The sequence below is a fragment of the Clarias gariepinus genome, chromosome 28 (assembly GCF_024256425.1).
Source record: "Clarias gariepinus isolate MV-2021 ecotype Netherlands chromosome 28, CGAR_prim_01v2, whole genome shotgun sequence".
In the NCBI taxonomy this organism is placed as follows: Eukaryota; Metazoa; Chordata; class Actinopteri; order Siluriformes; family Clariidae; genus Clarias; species Clarias gariepinus.
The window spans coordinates 18,576,826-18,599,415 of NC_071127.1; positions in this window are offsets into that span (position 1 = coordinate 18,576,826).

A 22,590-nucleotide genomic window follows, 5' to 3' on the forward strand; every position below is an offset into this window, starting at 1 on the left:
CATAATACACTGGCTCATTAATGTAGAGATAATTAATGTTAACAAAGGTATAACACAATGCAGAAATCAATGCTATTTAAACATATTATTTAAAGTATCGCTAAACATATGTTAGGTCATATTAATAAAACAAAGAGACTAAGGAAAGGACATCAAGACAAAAAAAAAAAATCATAAGGACAAGATTGTAAAAAGAATTGCAATAAAACTGAACAGGTAAGCTGAAAAAAAATCAGTAGCAGCATTAGCTCACGCTAGTAAACTAGTTAGTTATTTAAGTTTTTATGGTAGTAAATAATAATCCGAAATAATGATGAGAAACCTTATTTTAAATTCAAATTGGCCACCATAATAATTATATACAGATATATATATATATATATATATATATCGGCATATATATCGCGCCGTAGCATAAAACACACGCTCTTTGTCGACAGCGCCCGTGCGATCAACACACTCATCCAGCGGCCCACCGGGAAAACTTCCGCTTCTCCAGATGGCCAGTCCGCTACTGCCTCAGGGCCAGACATTCGAGACTGCAATCTCCTCTGCTTCACCGAGACATGGCTGACTCCAGCGGTGCCGGACCACGCCATCCAGCCGGCCGAGTTCTTTCCAAGATGTCACAAGTAACCCACGAATTTTAACAAACGCTCTGTGGCCTTCTTTGGAACGCTCACCACTTAGCACATCATAATGCCCTTCAGCCTGTTCTGTGTATTTTACATTCCTGGCTGCTTTTCATTCTCTTAGCGGAGTTTGTAGCAGACAAGAGGGGTAAGCTGAGCCAGCCAGACTCAGTGTTCCAGGAATTACATACTGTAGCCTAGCATGATAAATCTATGATATCTATCTTGTCTGCCTAGATGTGAAAGGCTTATTAGCAGGTTCTTGCTCTTAATCAACTGACCAGGTGTGCCTCAATCATCGACTGTTAACACTGGTTAACAGTCGATGATTGAGGCACACCTGGTTCTGAAGCAGGTGAAAACCTGGCCAATAGAAGCAATCTCTGCTCTTCAGGACAGTTTTGAGAACTCTGTTTAAGAGTTGGAGGAGTTCACTGTCTCCAAGAACATCATCTCACGACCAACGAGAAACATTCAAGCACTCACATCCAGACTGTGCAACAGCTTCTTTTTGCAAGCCATCTGTTTCCTTGAAAAAATGCGACTGGACTGATAAACAAACACAAATTATTGTGTTATTGTGTGTAAATTATAGTGTGTGTTATTGTGTGTGTGTGTGTTTGCGTGGGTGTGTGTGTGTGTGTGTGTGTGTGCGGGTGTGTGGGTGTGTTTACAAAGTTTTCTAAAAACTTTTCACACTATAATTGCGCTTTTGCATAATATCCATTACTTGTCATTTGCACAAGACTATTTGATATTTGCTGCTACTTTAAAGGAATTTGTCACGTTTACTGTTTCTCCTCCCACTACCTCAACTCATTACCTCATTATGTCATTATTACAAAGTATTGAAATGTGTCACGTTGTTGCATTGAGTGACTTTGTCACTCTTTGCCACTATTTGCATGAGCACTTTATGTTGTCTCTTTTTTTGGTATAGAACTTTTTTTTCTGTTAACTTAAAAATGTCAACCTGTCTTGTCTCAGCCAGTTAGCTAATTAGGATGCTTAGTAAGCTAGTTAGTATTTGTTCATTTATCTTGTTAATTTATGTTGGATGTAGGACCTTGGTCCTGGAGGAAGGTGGTTTCGTTTCACAGGAAAAGAAAATTCTACTTAAACTTGGTACCACACATAAAGCAAACAACAAGCTAAAGACCCATGATTAGTTTTGACCCGCATGTGAAGCCTACACCTAGAAATTGGGGAACGCCCCATCCCTGGGATGCTGGGGTCCAGTTCGATGTGTCTCTCTACTACAGAAACATTAGCTCACACTGTCCCCAGGCTGACCCTCCATCAGAAGTAGTCAGGCCTCCGGCCTGCATTGGGGCAGGCGGACGTCCGTAAGCCACCATTTCCCCACGGTTCCTCTCTTCGGTCCCTAAAGTACTGAAGGAGTCCTCATTATTTTCTTCTATAAACTATAAACAATGTGAAGTATATGTAATATGTAATAAAAATATATTCTTATTTCGTATTTATTTAAAGGTTTTCTTATTCATACTGTATTTTTTAAAATTATTATAGTCATATTAATAATCTTAGTCATAGGAAGTTGTAAAAGCATTTTTTTAAATATCATATTGTATATGGCTGTGTATGTGACAAATTAAATTAAAATTTCATTTGAAATAAAAATTCACCTAAATTAACATTATCTATTGTATAAATGTCATGTTCGCAACTTCCGCCATTCATATTGCTTCCTTTTTAGCTGACTAGATTTCTCATAATGACTTATTATGAACATGTAGAAATCTTCATGTAATGAAATCTTTTGGATTATTTGACCGAGGTAGTTTACTGATTGTTTGGTAAACAATGACGTGTGTAATTCTAATTCATTATTAGTGTGTCAAACACTACTTTTTAGAACTTTATTTTACTCAACGATGTACAAGTGTTGCAAGATCTCTGGGGTTCTGAGCTTGAACAATGTGTAGAACTCGCATGCTTTGTGTGTCCGCTTACCAATAATAATTATAAATTATCATAATTAGAACTAATAATCAATATAAGTGCTTTAAGTGATAAGTTCCTTTATTCTAATTTATTTTATTTGAAGTTAAATGTTTAAAGTTGTCTCTTTGTTGACCATATGTCACAACAAATTTGATGGCATATTAAACAATAATAAAAATGTCATAAACATGATTGAATTACTAGAACGATGTATTTCAATTGAATGAATTCCTTGTTTCATGTTTAAAAAATCCCAAAAAATTTTAATGTATATCAAAAATGTCTTTCAGACAATTCGTCATTCATTATATGCATAATTTCAGCATCAGCAGTATAATTGCAGCATCAGCAGCCAAAAAGTCAAAAGAATGATAAGATCTAGCATAAATGTTGAAAAAATATTTTTGGTTAATCTTTTTTCACATGTTGATAAAGAATAATGCATATGCTGAATCTCAGCGTAACAATGCAAAAAATGTGATAAATGATCATCTCCATAACATTCATGCATTTTAGCATACATGCAGAAAAACAACTTTTTCGTTATTATTGTTCATATTTTAAAGCATAAAAAGACTTATAAAGTCGTTTTGTATGTTTTACAATGACCATGCATTAGTTGTGTGAGAAAACCGCTTTCCTGAGCTCCTACAGCGCTAAGAACGCAGCAAACGCTTTATCACCATCTAAAAATCTCATATATCTAATTTTGACAACATTCATGCATTTTGGCATACATGTTGAAAAACAAATTTATTGTTATTGTTTTTAAGATTTTGACCATGAAAACTGTATTTAAACTCGTTTTGTATGTTTTACAATGACCATGCATTAGTTGTACCAATAATAATTATAAATTATCATAATTAGAACTAATAATCAATATAAGTGCTTTAAGTGATAAGTTCCTTTATTCTAATTTATTTTATTTGAAGTTAAATGTTTAAAGTTGTCTCTTTGTTGACCATATGTCACAACAAATTTGATGGCATATTAAACAATAATAAAAATGTCATAAACATGATTGAATTACTAGAACGATGTATTTCAATTGAATGAATTCCTTGTTTCATGTTTAAAAAATCCCAAAAAATTTTAATGTATATCAAAAATGTCTTTCAGACAATTCGTCATTCATTATATGCATAATTTCAGCATCAGCAGTATAATTGCAGCATCAGCAGCCAAAAAGTCAAAAGAATGATAAGATCTAGCATAAATGTTGAAAAAATATTTTTGGTTAATCTTTTTTCACATGTTGATAAAGAATAATGCATATGCTGAATCTCAGCGTAACAATGCAAAAAATGTGATAAATGATCATCTCCATAACATTCATGCATTTTAGCATACATGCAGAAAAACAACTTTTTCGTTATTATTGTTCATATTTTAAAGCATAAAAAGACTTATAAAGTCGTTTTGTATGTTTTACAATGACCATGCATTAGTTGTGTGAGAAAACCGCTTTCCTGAGCTCCTACAGCGCTAAGAACGCAGCAAACGCTTTATCACCATCTAAAAATCTCATATATCTAATTTTGACAACATTCATGCATTTCGGCAAACATGTTGAAAAACAACTTTTTTGTTATTCTTTGTCACATTTTGAAGCTTACAAATCTAATAAATGATCATTTCCCCTACATTCATACATTTTGGCATACATGTTGAAAAACAACTTTTTTGTTATTCTTTGTCACATTTTGAAGCATAAAAAGTCTTATAAAATCGTTTTGTATGTTTTACAATGACCATGCATTAGTTGTGTGAGAAAACCGCTTTCCTGAGCTCCAACAGCGCTAAGAACGCAGCAAACGCTTTATCACCATCTAAAAGTCTCATATATCTAATTTTGACAACATTCATGCATTTTGGCATACATGTTTAAAAACAACAAATTCATGACTTTTTTAGTCATGAATCAGCACGCGCTATTTTGCCTTCTTTGGATTATTATTTATGTATTTATTCATCTTCCTTAAAACATCTGGATTTTTAAGATCTAATCGAACTGAAAACACGTTTCACATTCACCTATCTCAACAGGCGGTCAAATACAAATACACTAACAAGAACACGCGCACTACACACAGTATCCAGACACTACAATTCCTACACAGACCCACACTGCACACGCATACTACACACACACACACACACACACACACACATTCTCTCTCTCTCTCTCACACACACACACACACACACACACACACACATTCTCTCTCTCTCTCTCTCTCACACACACACACACACACACACAAAAACACACCCATCAGACTTCATACGCATACTACACAAACGATGTCCTTCTCATGCTCCTGTGGCATTACTGTCACGATACAAATTATAAAGATACATCCAGCCATGATGATGGCATAAAATCATGTCATATATGTTTAAGAGGTCTTGGTGTGCTGGAAAAAAACACAGTTCGTGAGGTACACCCAAGAGGCGATGGTACAGGTGCTTGGTCCCACTAATTGTTGCTTGTAACAATTTTCCTTCTTTTTATTTTAAAAGGACACAGGGATAACCTCTTGGACAACCTTCAACGAATGGTTCTTGGGCAACCCCTAAATCCACTGTACTGTGTTAGGGTCTGGGCCTTGGGGGCGTGCACTGGAAAAATCGGTAGACGACAGCCAAATTGTCTGCACAGACCAGATCCTAAGATTTTTGTGGTGGGTATTGGGCCTGGTTTTTAACAGTAACCCCTTGAGAATGTCTCCTATAAGTCCAACTGTTTGTAAAACACTGGCATGTGATTGGTTCAGATAGAACAACATACAGTGCTTTAGCGTCATCCACGTGCTTTTCATTTCTGTGAACCACAAGGTGGGTCCTAGGAAAGGTCGTGGCAGACAGCAGTGATAAACTGAGCTGGGGGTTTAGGGTTAGTTCCAGAAATACAGACACATCCTGAACACACACACACTTACCACAATTACTTACCACGGACACAAACAATATACATTTTACAATCACACATACACTGCACACAGAAACATTACATAGGCATAGTACACACATATAAACACACACGGCCATTACAAAGACACATAACACACACAATACACATCCCAAATAGACACAACAAATCGTACAGACAGACATACATATCGTAAACACACACACACACACACACACACATCACATATCCTACGCATCATACACAAATGATGGCCTACTCAAGCACCTGAGCCATTACAGTCACCACCAAACCCTGTCCACATTGAGTGACATCTAGCAATGGCGTATCAGAAAGACATGTCCAAACATGACGATGACCTAAACTTATATCATATTTGTTTAAGAGATCTTAGCGTGCTGAAAAGGCACACGTTGTGGTGTGCATCTAAAGGGCGATGGCGCCATTACATTCGCCTCCAAAATCAGCCTACATTGAGTGACAGCTAGCAATGGGGCACCAGAAAGACATCCAGACAGATGTATGTCATATTTGGTCAAGAGGTCATAGTGTGCTGAAAAGGCACACAAATTGTGAGGTGCGTCCAAGTGATGATGGCACAGGTGCTCGGGCCAGCTCATCGTAGCTTGTAACTATTTTTCTTCCTTTTTTTTTAAAGGCCTCATGGCCTACTTCTTGGTTTTTACATTCCTTAGGGGCTTGCTCTGGGAACATGAGTAGATGGTAACAAAATTGGGTGCAAATTGATTGTAGGAAAAGAAGAAAAACAAGTTTTTTTGGCCCTAACTCCTTGAGAATACTTCCTTTAAGCCCAGCTGTTATTGAAACACTGGGGAATGTGCTAGTGAGTGGTTGAGATAGCTCAGACTTTATGACTCTATGTGCTCGACAAAATGGCACAAGTATCCCATGCATTTCCACAAGCCTACTGCAGCCTACTATAGAACGCGCACCTCCTATCACATCCTACAGCCCTTCGGCCGTCTCCATGTGATTTGAATTTTTGTAGCGCAAGGGGGGCTCCTACCAGGAACACACACACATCCTTTACACTCACACACACACACACACACACACACACACACACACACACACACACACTACAGACAATACATACACTATACACATACAAACACTACACATCATATACAGTACACACACAACCTTCAGACACACACTACACACACACTACATATCCTTTACATACTCAACACACACAAAGACATACTGCATTCAAACAAAGGCACACCCAACCATTTATGCCACACATATAGTAGAAATTCCATACCCTACGCATCCTACACAATCCATGATTAATAAAATGACACGTGCCATAAACTTATCACAATGCCTTAAACTTATACAATATTTTGTGACATTCGTGTCCAGGGTCATTTTAGGGGTCTTAGCGTCCTCAAAAGGCACACAGATGGCACTGGTATACTATATTTCTTTTTTTTTTGAAAATGGCCGCAGGGCCAACTTCTTGGCTTTCATCTTTAGAGAGAGCTTTTTGGTGGACTACCAGACCTGTGTGTGTCGGCCTGAGGTCCACGAGTGTTCCTCGCCTGAGCGTGCATGCAGGAGCCTCATCATGATGTTGGTGGCAATGAGCAAGAGACCAAGAGACCAGAGTGCTGCACAGGTCTGGCTTGAGGTAGGGTTTATCTTCATCAACCAGAGAGTTAGCGGTGGTACGCAACCGAAATTAACCCTTGTTGCATTTTAAATGGCCCGATGTACTTCTTGGCTTCCACCTTCAGAGGGATGTTCTTGGGAACTTCCAGACCCACTGTCCCTGGGTGAAGGTCTGGGTCTTGGTCTCTTGCTTTGGGAAAATGGATGGACTGTGTCCTAATTGGCTGCACAAAGCAGATTGATCACACAATCCTAGTTTTTTTTTGTGTGGGTGAGGGTGGCAGGTTTTGACCCTACCTCTTTGAAAATACCTCTGATAGGTCTACTTGTTTGTGACCCTATCCGCTTGACAAGATGTCACGAGTAACCCATGCATTTCCACAAACTTACTGCCGCCTTCAATGGAACACCCACCACCTAGCACATTATACAGCCCTTCGGCTTTGTCCATGTGCTTTTCATAGAAATACCTACTGCAGCAAAGCATGGTAATTGAATGTCACCTTCAGTCTCCCTAGATGTGAAAGGCCTAGTTACAGGTTTGTGTTCTTAATTAACTGAGCAGTGTTTACATCGACTGCGTGATTCGAGATCCACAACCTTAGAGAACAACTTGGCATTGCTCTCTGTTAACATGGCACATGTAGTTTCCAGGGCTCGTGAGCGCTCCTCCTGTGAATTCGCGTGGGCTTCCAACGAGCTAATTTTCGTGGCATGTTCCGATCGCTTGAATTCGGTCCAGCTTTACATCGAGTGTCGAAACAGTGGTTTTAAACTCTGTCGATAGAGCAGCCCTGTGTTCTTCCAAAAGGCTGGTGATCATGTTAATGTCTTTACCGTCGTCTCCACACGCCTCAGCTTTCTGATCTTTGTTGCTTTGTTTTGTTGATTTGGCTGCCATCATTTGGTATCAGTGTGTTTCTGACCTCAATATTGTCCAATTAACAGCAAAATAAAAGTGAGTGGAAGGTTACTGAAGCAGTTATAAAGATAGCAATGCGGGAGCAAGATTCAACACGTCTTTACGCCATCACACTCTCCGTCTCCTCTCCTGAGCAGTGTTTACAATTGATGATTCAGGGACACCTGGCCAAATAAAAACCTGGCCAATAGATGCCATCTCTGCTGTTTAGGACTGTTTTGATAACACTGACTGAAACAGGTTTAGGAAAGCCGCAAATTATGGCAACTTTGAAGGAACTTTAATAACTTTGCACACCTACCTTCACAACTACACTACATGTTTACGTTTACATCCTGGACCAGTGCACAAAGACACTTTAGTAACCTCTGCACAAAGACACTTTAATAACCTCTGCACAAAGACACTTTGTTCTATGCATATTTGCACACCCAGTACAGTATATTTCAATTTGTACAGTATATTTCTATTTTTGTACATCATATTTCTATTTTTATTTTTAGTTCTATTTTTCCTAGCACATTTCTATTTTTATTTTTAGTTCTATTTTTTTCTAGTTTAATTTAATTTTTCTACTTAATGTCTATTGTATTTCTTTTATTCATATTTATTTCTTATTTGTAAACTTTAATTCTCTTTTAGGGTCAATGGCAGTCGTATAATGCATTTCACTACATTTCGTACTGTGTATGTTTGGGTATGTGACAAATAAAAATGGAATTTAGGAAATTTTGAATTTTGGAACTTGAAGGAATACATTGACATCAACGACTAGCTAAAATTCACCAATGACATCAGTGTCTCCAAAAACATCATCTCACGACCAACCAGAAACTGTGGATTACTGCGGAGGTGTGTGAACTTCTAAAGACCCAAGACACCGTCATCAGAGAAGGGGCCCTAAAAAGAGCAAGAGGCAAACTTTCCTGGGCAATCAGAGAGGCGAAGCGTACACACGCCCAGAAAATCCTCAACCACTTCAGGGACAGCGGTGACATATGGCACATGTGGCAGAGCATACAACCCGTTACCAACTACAAGACATCATCACCTGCCTGTGACAGTGAAGGGTCCCTTCCATATGCGCTAAATAGCTTCTACAATTACTTCGACATGTAGAACGACGTGACAGCGAGGAAAACCTAGTTTTATTCGGTGAAAATTTTACATTTTAGCAAAAAGATTATTATTACTTATCCCAACATTTAATCTAGTCTAGCCCAAACCCATTTTTTAAGTTTTTTTTTTACAAAAAAATTTTCATTTATAACATATATCATATAGTCTTAATATAACATTTAAAATTTAATTTTTTTATCTAATGTTTTCAGCAAATTGTATTTCCTTTTAAGCATCACAACTCCACAAAACAACTCCTGCATGTCAATGTTTTTGTAACTACAAAACAATAAAGCCACTATGGACAGTGTTTAAAACTTTTTTTTTTCCTATAAGAATGTACACACTTGGATTTTGGCATCGGTTTAACTAATTTTGGCATTGGTTTAACTATCAAATAAAATAAAATACATCACAACGTAATATCATGTAGTAACATATTTATCACAGAGACGCCACAAAACTTTTGGTATACCTTTATGCATCTCTTCATTGTGTGCCCACATTGTTTCTCCTCTGATATTACTATACATCGGAGCTTTTTTCTCCGATACAGGATAAAAAAAATGTATAAGGCGCCATATACGGCTTAAATCAAACTTCATTTATGCACATACTTGAAACACTAGCATACAAATATATGACACTGTCACACATGCATACATATATGTTACTAACTGCTCAAACAACTACATATGAAAAGGCATGCACACCTATTAGACACACAAAGACACTCTGTGTGCACTTAAAATGCTTGGGTTTCTTGTGACATCTCGTCAACAGACAGAACATTTCATTTCTGGGGTGACTGAGGACCTTCATGATCTTCCTGGCCTTGGTGCAGCACCGCTTGCTGTATATTGAGTGCAGGTCAGGGAGCTCGGTGCTGATGATGCGCTCAGCTGAACGCACCACCCTCTGTAGAGCTCGTCTGGGCTCCAGGCGAATGGCAACAGGCGCCACCGAGCTCCTGTTGATGACGGAGGTCTGGTAGTTCCTCTTCTGCTTTGTACTAAAGTCCACTATCAACACCTTTGTCTTGCTGACGTTCAGGAGGAGATTGGCCCTCTTGCACCATTTTCCAGATTTCCAATCTCATCTAGGTAGGCCGTCTGTTGTCCGTTGTTGTTCGTGATCAAGCCCACCACTACGGTGTCGTCAGCAAACTTGATGACTTGGTTGGTAGTGGCCATGCAGTCGTATGTGTACAAAGAGTACAGCAGGGGGCTCAGAACACAAACCTAGGGGGCTCCAGTGCTAAGAGTGAGGAAGGCTGAGACATGTCCGCACATCCTTGCTGCCTGTGCTCTGCCAGTTAGGAAAATGGAGATCCACTGACTCATAGATGAGCTGAGTCCCAGGTGCCTCATCTTGGTGGTTAAGTGTGGAGGGAATTATGGTATTAAATCATGAGCTCTAGTTGATGAAGAGCATTTTAAAATAATTCCCCCTTCGAGTGACCAGGTGATTGAGAGATGTATGGAGGAGATGAGAGATGGCATCATCTGTAGAGCGGTTTGGGTGGTATGCAAACTGTAATGGGTCCAGTGTGTCAGGTAGTGAAGAAATGTCTCCGACCAGCCGTTCAAGACACTTTATTACTACTTAGGTGTGGGCTACAGGGCAATAGTCATTGAGAGACAGGATGGGGTTTTTTTCGGAACAGTAACAATGACGGCAGTGATAGGCAGCGGTGCGAGATCTCAGAGCGTGGCGAAGGGTTTTATCCAGCCATGGCTACCGATTGGAAAACGTTCTGATGTTGTTTTTTTCAACGGTATCATCTGCTAGTTTGACCACCGATTAGTCCGTCGAGCGCGCGACCTCCCTCTGAACTGGAACTTTCATTTTGAGTCTTTGTTTGTATTTTGGCATGAAGAAGATGGCGGCATGGTCGGATTTCCCAAACGGAGGGTGAGATTTTGCCTTGTAGCTCTCCTTGACTGTAGTATAGCAATGATCCAGTGTCCTTTCGCCCCTGGTGGGTCAGGTGATGTGTTGATGAAAGTTTGCCGATGCGTGTTTGAGGTTGGCGCTGTTAAAGTCCCCCGCCACAATGAGCGGAGTGTTGTGTCTGGTGCTGTGTGAGTCCCTAAGGCAGTGTTCGTGTTTGCTTGAGGTGGAGTATAAACGGAGCTGATTATGACCAATGTAAACTCCCAAGGAAAGTAGTACCTAGTTGGGTGTGAGAGGCACAATGCTCGCAGTGTTGCACCAGCTATTGTTCACCATTAAACACACTCTGCCTCCCCTTGACTTCCCCGAGTCCCGAGACCTTGGAATTTGGTGAACAGGGAAGAACTCGGCCGGCTGGATGGCGTGGTCCGGCACCGCTGGAGTCAGCCATGTCTCGGTGAAGCAGAGGAGATTGCAGTCTCGAATGTCTGGCCCTGAGGCAGTAGCGGACTGGCCATCTGGAGAAGCGGAAGTTTTCCCGGTGGGCCGCTGGATGAGTGTGTTGATCGCAAGGGCGCCGTCGACAAAGAGCGTGTGTTTTATGCTACCGCGCGATATATATGCGGATATATATATATATATATATATATATATATATATATATATATATATATATATATATATATATATATGTATATAATTATTATGGTAGCCAATTTGAATTTAAAATAAGGTTTCTCATCATTATTTCGGATTATTATTTACTACCATAAAAACTAAAATAACTAACTAGTTTACTAGCGTGAGCTAATGCTGCTACTGATTTTTTTCAGCTTACCTGTTCAGTTTTATTGCAATTCTTTTTACAATCTTGTCCTTATAGTTTTTTATATTTTTTGTCTTGATGTCCTTTCCTTAGTTTCTTTGTTTTATTAATATGACCTAACATATGTTTAGCGATACTTCAAATAATATGTTTAAATAGCATTGATTTCTGCATTGTGTTATATCTTTGTTAACATTAATTATCTCTACATTAATGAGCCAGTGTATTATGATGTGGGATGTGGTTGGCCGTTGTCCAGGGCCACTATTTGCTCCCAGTCCGCCCCCGCCTTGAGGTCATCGAGTTTGTTTTCCAGTGACTGGACGTTGGCGAGCAGGATGCTAGGCAGAGGTGTGCTGTGTGCACGGGCTCTCACCCTATTTCTGACGCCGGCTCGTTTCCCTTGAAACGCTTAGCTTCACGTCCTTTGTTCTCCCTCCAGATCTCACTCGGCCAGCTTGGATCCAGAGACAAAAACAAAGAAAAAGGGGTCGGAGCAGTTGTGACGGCAGCCGATCTCACCACCGCCATCTTGAAACAGATAGTACACATCCTACACACACCCTATGCTTCCTACAAAAATGATGACGGGGCCAAGCACCTCTTCCATTACAGTCGACATCAAGCAATCACTAGCAATAATGCAAGCGAAGACAATGTCCAACTACGACGATGCCTTAAACTTGTGCCATATTTAGTGACATTGTTTTCAAAAGCCATACTGGTTGTATGGTGCACCTGGTGCCGATGGCACTGGTGCTTGGGCTCATCCCCTAAGACCCACGAGTGTTCCTCGCTTGACCGTGCATAAGGAAGCCCCATCATGATATTGGTGGCAATGTACCCTCCAGAGTGCTGCACAGGACTGCCTCGAGCAAGCTTGAGGTGGGATTTATCTTTATTAACCAGTGCGTGACCGATGGTGCGCAACCAAAATTAATCGTCATTGTATCTTAAATGGCCAGATGTATTTCTTGGCTTCCACCTTTGCCAGGAGGTTCTTGGGGAACTTCCAGACCCATTGTCCTGGGTGAGGCTCTGGGCCATGGGCTCTTGCTCTGGGAACATGTGGCCAAATCGGCTGCAGGGAGCAGATTGATCATACAATCCTAGGTTTTTTTGCAGTTTTGCTTTACCTCTTTGAGAATACCTCCGATAAGTTCACCTGTTTGTGAAACACTGGGAAAGGTGGTTGTGGGAGGTTCAGATAGCGCAGACCCTATGACTCTATCTGCTTGACAAGATGTCACAAGTAACCCACGAATTTTAACAAACGCTCTGTGGCCTTCTTTGGAACGCTCACCACTTAGCACATCATAATGCCCTTCAGCCTGTTCTGTGTATTTTACATTCCTGGCTGCTTTTCATTCTTTGCGGCTCCTAGCGGAGTTTGTAGCAGACAAAAGGGGTAAGCTGAGCCAGCCAGACTCAGTGTTCCAGGAATTACATACTGTAGCCTAGCATGATAAATCTATGACATCTATCTTGTCTGCCTAGATGTGAAAGGCTTATTAGCAGGTTCTTGCTCTTAATCAACTGACCAGTGTTAACAGTCGATGATTGAGGGACACCTGGTTCTGAAGCAGGTGAAAACCTGGCCAATAGAAGCAATCTCTGCTCTTCAGGACAGTTTTGAGAACTCTGTTTAGGAAGGCTGCAACATACGGCGCCTTCACTGAGTTGGAGGAGATCACTGTCTCCAAGAACATCATCTCACGACCAACGAGAAACATTCAAGCACTCACATCCAGACTGTGCAACAGCTTCTTTTTGCAAGCCATCTGTTTTCTTAAAAAAATGCGACTGGACTGATAATAAACAAACACAAATTATTGTGTTATTGTGTGTAAATTATAGTGTGTGTGTGTGTGTGTGTGTGTGTGTGTGTGTGTGTGTGTGTGCGGGTGTGTGCGGGTGTGTGGGTGTGTTTACAAAGTTTTCTAAAAGCTTTTCACACTATAATTGCGCTTTTGCATAATATCCATTACTTGTCATTTGCACAAGACTATTTGATATTTGCTGCTACTTTAAAGGAATTTGTCACGTTTACTGTTTCTCCTCCCACTACCTCAACTCATTACCTCATTATGTCATTATTACGAAGTATTGAAATGTGTCACGTTGTTGCATTGAGTGACTTTGTCACTCTTTGCCACTATTTGCATGAGCACTTTATGTTGTCTCTTTTTTTGGTATAGAACTTTTTTTCTGTTAACGTAAAAATGTCAACCTGTCTTGTCTCAGCCAGTTAGCTAATTAGGATGCTTAGTAAGCTAGTTAGTATTTGTTAATTTATCTTGTTAATTTATGTTGGATGTAGGACCTTGGTCCTGGAGGAAGGTGGTTTCGTTTCACAGGAAAAGAAAATTCTGCTTGAACTTGGTACCACACATAAAGCAAACAACAAGCTAAAGACCCATGATTAGTTTTGACCCGCATGTGAAGCCTACACCTAGAAATTGGGAAACGCCCCATCCCTGGGATGCTGGGGTCCAGTTCGATGTGTCTCTCTACTACAGAAACATTAGCTCACACTGTCCCCAGGCTGACCCTCCATCAGAAGTAGTCAGGCCTCCGGCCTGCATTGGGGCAGGCGGACGTCCGTAAGCCACCATTTCCCCACGGTTCCTCTCTTCTGTCCCTGAAGTACTGAAGGAGTCCTCATTATTTTCTTCTATAAACTATAAACAATGTGAAGTATATGTAATATGTAATAAAAATATATTCTTATTTCGTATTTATTTAAAGGTTTTCTTATTCATACTGTATTTTTTAAAATTATTATAGTCATATTAATAATCTTAGTCATAGGAAGTTGTAAAAGCATTTTTTTAAATATCATATTGTATTTGGCTGTGTATGTGACAAATTAAATTAAAATTTCATTTGAAATAAAAATTCACCTAAATTAACATTATCTATTGTATAAATGTCATGTTCGCAACTTCCGCCATTCATATTGCTTCCTTTTTAGCTGACTAGATTTCTCATAATGACTTATTATGAACATGTAGAAATCTTCATGTAATGAAATCTTTTGGATTATTTGACCGAGGTAGTTTACTGATTGTTTGGTAAACAATGACGTGTGTAATTCTAATTCATTATTTGTGTGTCAAACACTACTTTTTAGAACTTTATTTTACTCAACGATGTACAAGTGTTGCAAGATCTCTGGGGTTCTGAGCTTGAACAATGTGTAGAACTCGCATGCTTTGTGCGTCCGCTTACCAATAATAATTATAAATTATCATAATTAGAACTAATAATCAATATAAGTGCTTTAAGTGCTAAGTTCCTTTATTCTAATTTATTTTATTTGAAGTTAAATGTTTAAAGTTGTCTCTTTGTTGACCATATGTCACAACAAATTTGATGGCATATTAAACAATAATAAAAATGTCATAAACATGATTGAATTACTAGAACGATGTATTTCAATTGAAAGAATTCCTTGTTTCATGTTTACAAAATCCCAAAAATTTTAATGTATATCAAAAATGTCTTTCAGACAATTCGTCATTCATTATATGCATAATTTCAGCATCAGCAGTATAATTGCAGCATCAGCAGCCAAAAAGTCAAAAGAATGATAAGATCTAGCATAAATGTTGAAAAAATATTTTTTGTTAATCTTTTTTCACATGTTAATAAAAAAAAATGCATATGCTGAATCTCAGCGTAACAATGCAAAAAATGTGATAAATGATCATCTCCATAACATTCATGCATTTTAGCATACATGCACAAAAACAACCTTTTCGTTATTCTTGTTCACATTTTGAAGCATAAAAAGTCTTATAAACTCGTTTTGTGTGTACAATGACCATGCATTAGTTGTGTGAGAAAACCGCTTTCCTGAGCCGTTACAGTGCTAAGAACGCAGCAAACGCTTTATCACCATCTAAAAATCTCATATATCTAGTTTTGACAACATTCATGCATTTTGGCAAACATGTTGAAAAACAACTTTTTTGTTATTCTTTGTCACATTTTTATGCTTCAAAATCTAATAAATGATCATTTCCCCTACATTCATACATTTTGGCATACATGCTGAAAAACAACTTTTTCGTTATTATTGTTCACATTTTGAAGCATAAAAAGTCTTATAAAGTCGTTTTGTATATTTTACAATGACCATGCATTAGTTGTGTGAGAAAACCGCTTTCCTGAGCCCCTACAGCGCTAAGAACGCAGCAAACGCTTTATCACCATCTAAAAGTCTCATATATCTAATTTTGACATCATTCATGCATTTTGGCATACATGTTTAAAAACAAATTTTTTGTTATTGTTTTTAAGATTTTGACCATGAAAACTGTATATAAACTCGTTTTGTATGTTTTACAATGACCATGCATTAGTTGTGTGAGAAAACCGCTTTCCTGAGCTCCTACAGCGCTAAGAACGCAGCAAACGCTTTATCACCATCTAAAAATCTCATATATCTAATTTTGACAACATTCATGCATTTTGGCAAACATGTTGAAAAACAACTTTTTTGTTATTCTTTGTCACATTTTTATGCTTCGAAATCTAATAAATGATCATTTCCCCTACATTCATACATTTTGGCATACATGTTGAAAAACAACTTTTTTGTTGTTCTTTGTCACATTTTTATGCTTCAAAATCTAATAAATGATCATTTCCCCGACATTCATACATTTTGGTAACATGCTGAAAAACAACTTTTTCGTTATTATTGTTCACATTTTGAAGCATAAAACGTCTTATAAAGTCGTTTTGTATGTTTTACAAAAACCATGCATTAGGTGTGTGAGAAAACCGCTTTCCTGAGCTCCTACAGCGCTAAGAACGCAGCAAACGCTTTATCACCATCTAAAAATTTCATATATCTATTTTTGACAACATTCATGCATTTTGGCAAACATGTTGAAAAGCAAATTTTTTGTTATTCTCTGTCACATTTTGATGCTTCAAAATCTAATAAATGATCATTTCCCCTACATTCATACATTTTGGCATACATGCTGAAAAACAACTTTTTCGTTATTATTGTTCACATTTTAAAGCAAAAAAAGTCTTATAAAATCGTATTGTATGTTTTACAATGACCATGCATTAGTTGTATGAGAAAACCGCATTCCTGAGCTCCTACAGCGCTAAGAACGCAGCAAACGCTTTATCACCATCTAAAAATCTCATATATCTAATTTTGACAACATTCATGCATTTTGGCATACATGTTTATGAACAAATTTTTTGTTATTGTTTTTAAGATTTTGACCATGAAAACTGTATATAAACTCGTTTTGTATGTTTTACAATGACCATGCATTAGTTGTGTGAGAAAACCGCTTTCCTGAGCTCCTACAGCGCTAAGAACGCAGCAAACGCTTTATCACCATCTAAAAATCTCATATATCTAATTTTGACAACATTCATGCATTTTGGCATACATGTTGAAATACAAATTTATTGTTATTGTTTTTAAGATTTTGACCATGAAAACTGTATTTAAACTCGTTTTGTATGTTTTACAATGACCATGCATTAGTTGTGTGAGAAAACCGCTTTCCTGAGCTCCTACAGCGCTAAGAACGCAGCAAACGCTTTATCACCATCTAAAAGTCTCATATATCTAATTTTGACATCATTCATGCATTTTGGCATACATGTTTAAAAACAAATTTTTTGTTATTGTTTTTAAGATTTTGACCATGAAAACTGTATATAAACTCGTTTTGTATGTTTTACAATGACCATGCATTAGTTGTGTGAGAAAACCGCTTTCCTGAGCTCCTACAGCGCTAAGAACGCAGCAAACGCTTTATCACCATCTAAAAATCTCATATATCTAATTTTGACAACATTCATGCATTTTGGCAAACATGTTGAAAAACAACTTTTTTGTTATTCTTTGTCACATTTTTATGCTTCGAAATCTAATAAATGATCATTTCCCCTACATTCATACATTTTGGCATACATGTTGAAAAACAACTTTTTTGTTGTTCTTTGTCACATTTTTATGCTTCAAAATCTAATAAATGATCATTTCCCCTACATTCATACATTTTGGTAACATGCTGAAAAACAACTTTTTCGTTATTATTGTTCACATTTTGAAGCATAAAACGTCTTATAAAGTCGTTTTGTATGTTTTACAATAACCATGCATTAGGTGTGTGAGAAAACCGCTTTCCTGAGCTCCTACAGCGCTAAGAACGCAGCAAACGCTTTATCACCATCTAAAAATCTCATATATCTAATTTTGACAACATTCATGCATTTTGGCATACATTTTGAAAAACAAATTTATTGTTATTGTTTTTAAGATTTTGACCATGAAAACTGTATTTAAACTCGTTTTGTATGTTTTACAATGACCATGCATTAGTTGTGTGAGAAAACCGCTTTCCTGAGCTCTTACAGCGCTAAGAACGCAGCAAACGCTTTATCACCAGCTAAAAGTCTCATATATCTAATTTTGACAACATTCATGCATTTTGGCATACATGTTTAAAAACAAATTTTTTGTTATTGTTTTTAAGATTTTGACCATGAAAACTGTATATAAACTCGTTTTGTATGTTTTACAATGACCATGCATTAGTTGTGTGAGAAAACCGCTTTCCTGAGCTCCTACAGCGCTAAGAACGCAGCAAACGCTTTATCACCATCTAAAAATCTCATATATCTAATTTTGACAACATTCATGCATTTTGGCATACATGTTGAAAAACAAATTTATTGTTATTGTTTTTAAGATTTTGACCATGAAAACTGTATTTAAACTCGTTTTGTATGTTTTACAATGACCATGCATTAGTTGTGTGAGAAAACCGCTTTCCTGAGCTCCTACAGCGCTAAGAACGCAGCAAACGCTTTATCACCATCTAAAAATCTCATATATCTATTTTTGACAACATTCATGCATTTTGGCAAACATGTTGAAAAGCAAATTTTTTGTTATTCTCTGTCACATTTTGATGCTTCAAAATCTAATAAATGATCATTTCCCCTACATTCATACATTTTGGCATACATGTTGAAAAACAACTTTTTTGTTATTCTTTGTCACATTTTGAAGCATAAAAAGTCTTATAAAATCGTTTTGTATGTTTTACAATGACCATGCATTAGTTGTGTGAGAAAACCGCTTTCCTGAGCTCCAACAGCGCTAAGAACGCAGCAAACGCTTTATCACCATCTAAAAGTCTCATATATCTAATTTTGACAACATTCATGCATTTTGGCATACATGTTTAAAAACAACAAATTCATGACTTTTTTAGTCATGAATCAGCACGCGCTATTTTGCCTTCTTTGGATTATTATTTATGTATTTATTCATCTTCCTTAAAACATCTGGATTTTTAAGATCTAATCGAACTGAAAACACGTTTCACATTCACCTATCTCAACAGGCGGTCAAATACAAATACACTAACAAGAACACGCGCACTACACACAGTATCCAGACACTACAATTCCTACACAGACCCACACTGCACACGCATACTACACACACACACACACACACACACACACATTCTCTCTCTCTCTCTCACACACACACACACACACACACACACACATTCTCTCTCTCTCTCTCTCTCACACACACACACACACACACACAAAAACACACCCATCAGACTTCATACGCATACTACACAAACGATGTCCTTCTCATGCTCCTGTGGCATTACTGTCACGATACAAATTATAAAGATACATCCAGCCATGATGATGGCATAAAATCATGTCATATATGTTTAAGAGGTCTTGGTGTGCTGGAAAAAAACACAGTTCGTGAGGTACACCCAAGAGGCGATGGTACAGGTGCTTGGTCCCACTAATTGTTGCTTGTAACAATTTTCCTTCTTTTTATTTTAAAAGGACACAGGGATAACCTCTTGGACAACCTTCAACGAATGGTTCTTGGGCAACCCCTAAATCCACTGTACTGTGTTAGGGTCTGGGCCTTGGGGGCGTGCACTGGAAAAATCGGTAGACGACAGCCAAATTGTCTGCACAGACCAGATCCTAAGATTTTTGTGGTGGGTATTGGGCCTGGTTTTTAACAGTAACCCCTTGAGAATGTCTCCTATAAGTCCAACTGTTTGTAAAACACTGGCATGTGATTGGTTCAGATAGAACAACATACAGTGCTTTAGCGTCATCCACGTGCTTTTCATTTCTGTGAACCACAAGGTGGGTCCTAGGAAAGGTCGTGGCAGACAGCAGTGATAAACTGAGCTGGGGGTTTAGGGTTAGTTCCAGAAATACAGACACATCCTGAACACACACACACTTACCACAATTACTTACCACGGACACAAACAATATACATTTTACAATCACACATACACTGCACACACAAACATTACATAGGCATAGTACACACATATAAACACACACGGCCATTACAAAGACACATAACACACACAATACACATCCCAAATAGACACAACAAATCGTACAGACAGACATACATATCGTAAACACACACACACACACACACACACATTACATATCCTACGCATCATACACAAATGATGGCCTACTCAAGCACCTGAGCCATTACAGTCACCACCAAACCCTGTCCACATTGAGTGACATCTAGCAATGGCGTATCAGAAAGACATGTCCAAACATGACGATGATCTAAACTTATATCATATTTGTTTAAGAGATCTTAGCGTGCTAAAAAAGGCACACGTTGTGATGTGCATCTAAAGGGCGATGGCGCCATTACATTCGCCTCCAAAATCAGCCTACATTAAGTGACAGCTAGCAATGGGGCACCAGAAAGACATCCAGACAGATGTATGTCATATTTGGTCAAGAGGTCATAGTGTGCTGAAAAGGCACACAAATTGTGAGGTGCGTCCAAGTGATGATGGCACAGGTGCTCGGGCCAGCTCATCGTAGCTTGTAACTATTTTTCTTCCTTTTTTTTTAAAGGCCTCATGGCCTACTTCTTGGTTTTTACATTCCTTAGGGGCTTGCTCTGGGAACATGAGTAGATGGTAACAAAATTGGGTGCAAATTAATTGTAGGAAAAGAAGAAAAACAAGTTTTTTTGGCCCTAACTCCTTGAGAATACTTCCTTTAAGCCCAGCTGTTATTGAAACACTGGGGAATGTGCTAGTGAGTGGTTGAGATAGCTCAGACTTTATGACTCTATGTGCTCGACAAAATGGCACAAGTATCCCATGCATTTCCACAAGCCTACTGCAGCCTACTATAGAACGCGCACCTCCTATCACATCCTACAGCCCTTCGGCCGTCTCCATGTGATTTGAATTTTTGTAGCGCAAGGGGGGGGGCTCCTACCAGGAACACACACACATCCTTTACACTCACACACACACACACACACACACACACACACACACACACACACACACACACACTACAGACAATACATACACTATACACATACAAACACTACACATCATATACAGTACACACACAACCTTCAGACACACACTACATATCCTTTACATACTCAACACACACAAAGACATACTGCATTCAAACAAAGGCACACCCAACCATTTATGCCACACATATAGTAGAAATTCCATACCCTACGCATCCTACACAATCCATGATTAATAAAATGACACGTGCCATAAACTTATCACAATGCCTTAAACTTATACAATATTTTGTGACATTCGTGTCCAGGGTCATTTTAGGGGTCTTAGCGTCCTCAAAAGGCACACAGATGGCACTGGTATACTATATTTCTTCTTTTTTTTTAAAAAGGCCGCAAGGCCAACTTCTTGGCTTTCATCTTTAGAGAGAGCTTTTTGGTGGACTACCAGACCTGTGTGTGTTGGCCTGAGGTCCACGAGTGTTCCTCGCCTGAGCGTGCATGCAGGAGCCTCATCATGATGTTGGTGGCAATGAGCAAGAGACCAAGAGACCAGAGTGCTGCACAGGTCTGGCTTGAGGTAGGGTTTATCTTCATCAACCAGAGAGTTAGCGGTGGTACGCAACCGAAATTAACCCTTGTTGCATTTTAAATGGCCCGATGTACTTCTTGGCTTCCACCTTCAGAGGGATGTTCTTGGGAACTTCCAGACCCACTGTCCCTGGGTGAAGGTCTGGGTCTTGGTCTCTTGCTTTGGGAAAATGGATGGACTGTGTCCTAATTGGCTGCACAAAGCAGATTGATCACACAATCCTAGTTTTTTTTTGTGTGGGTGAGGGTGGCAGGTTTTGACCCTACCTCTTTGAAAATACCTCTGATAAGTCTACTTGTTTGTGACCCTATCCGCTTGACAAGATGTCACGAGTAACCCATGCATTTCCACAAACTTACTGCCGCCTTCAATGGAACACCCACCACCTAGCACATTATACAGCCCTTCGGCTTTGTCCATGTGCTTTTCATAGAAATACCTACTGCAGCAAAGCATGGTAATTGAATGTCACCTTCAGTCTCCCTAGATGTGAAAGGCCTAGTTACAGGTTTGTGTTCTTAATTAACTGAGCAGTGTTTACATCGACTGCGTGATTCGAGATCCACAACCTTAGAGAACAACTTGGCATTGCTCTCTGTTAACATGGCACATGTAGTTTCCAGGGCTCGTGAGCGCTCCTCCTGTGAATTCGCGTGGGCTTCCAACGAGCTAATTTTCGTGGCATGTTCCGATAGCTTGAATTCGGT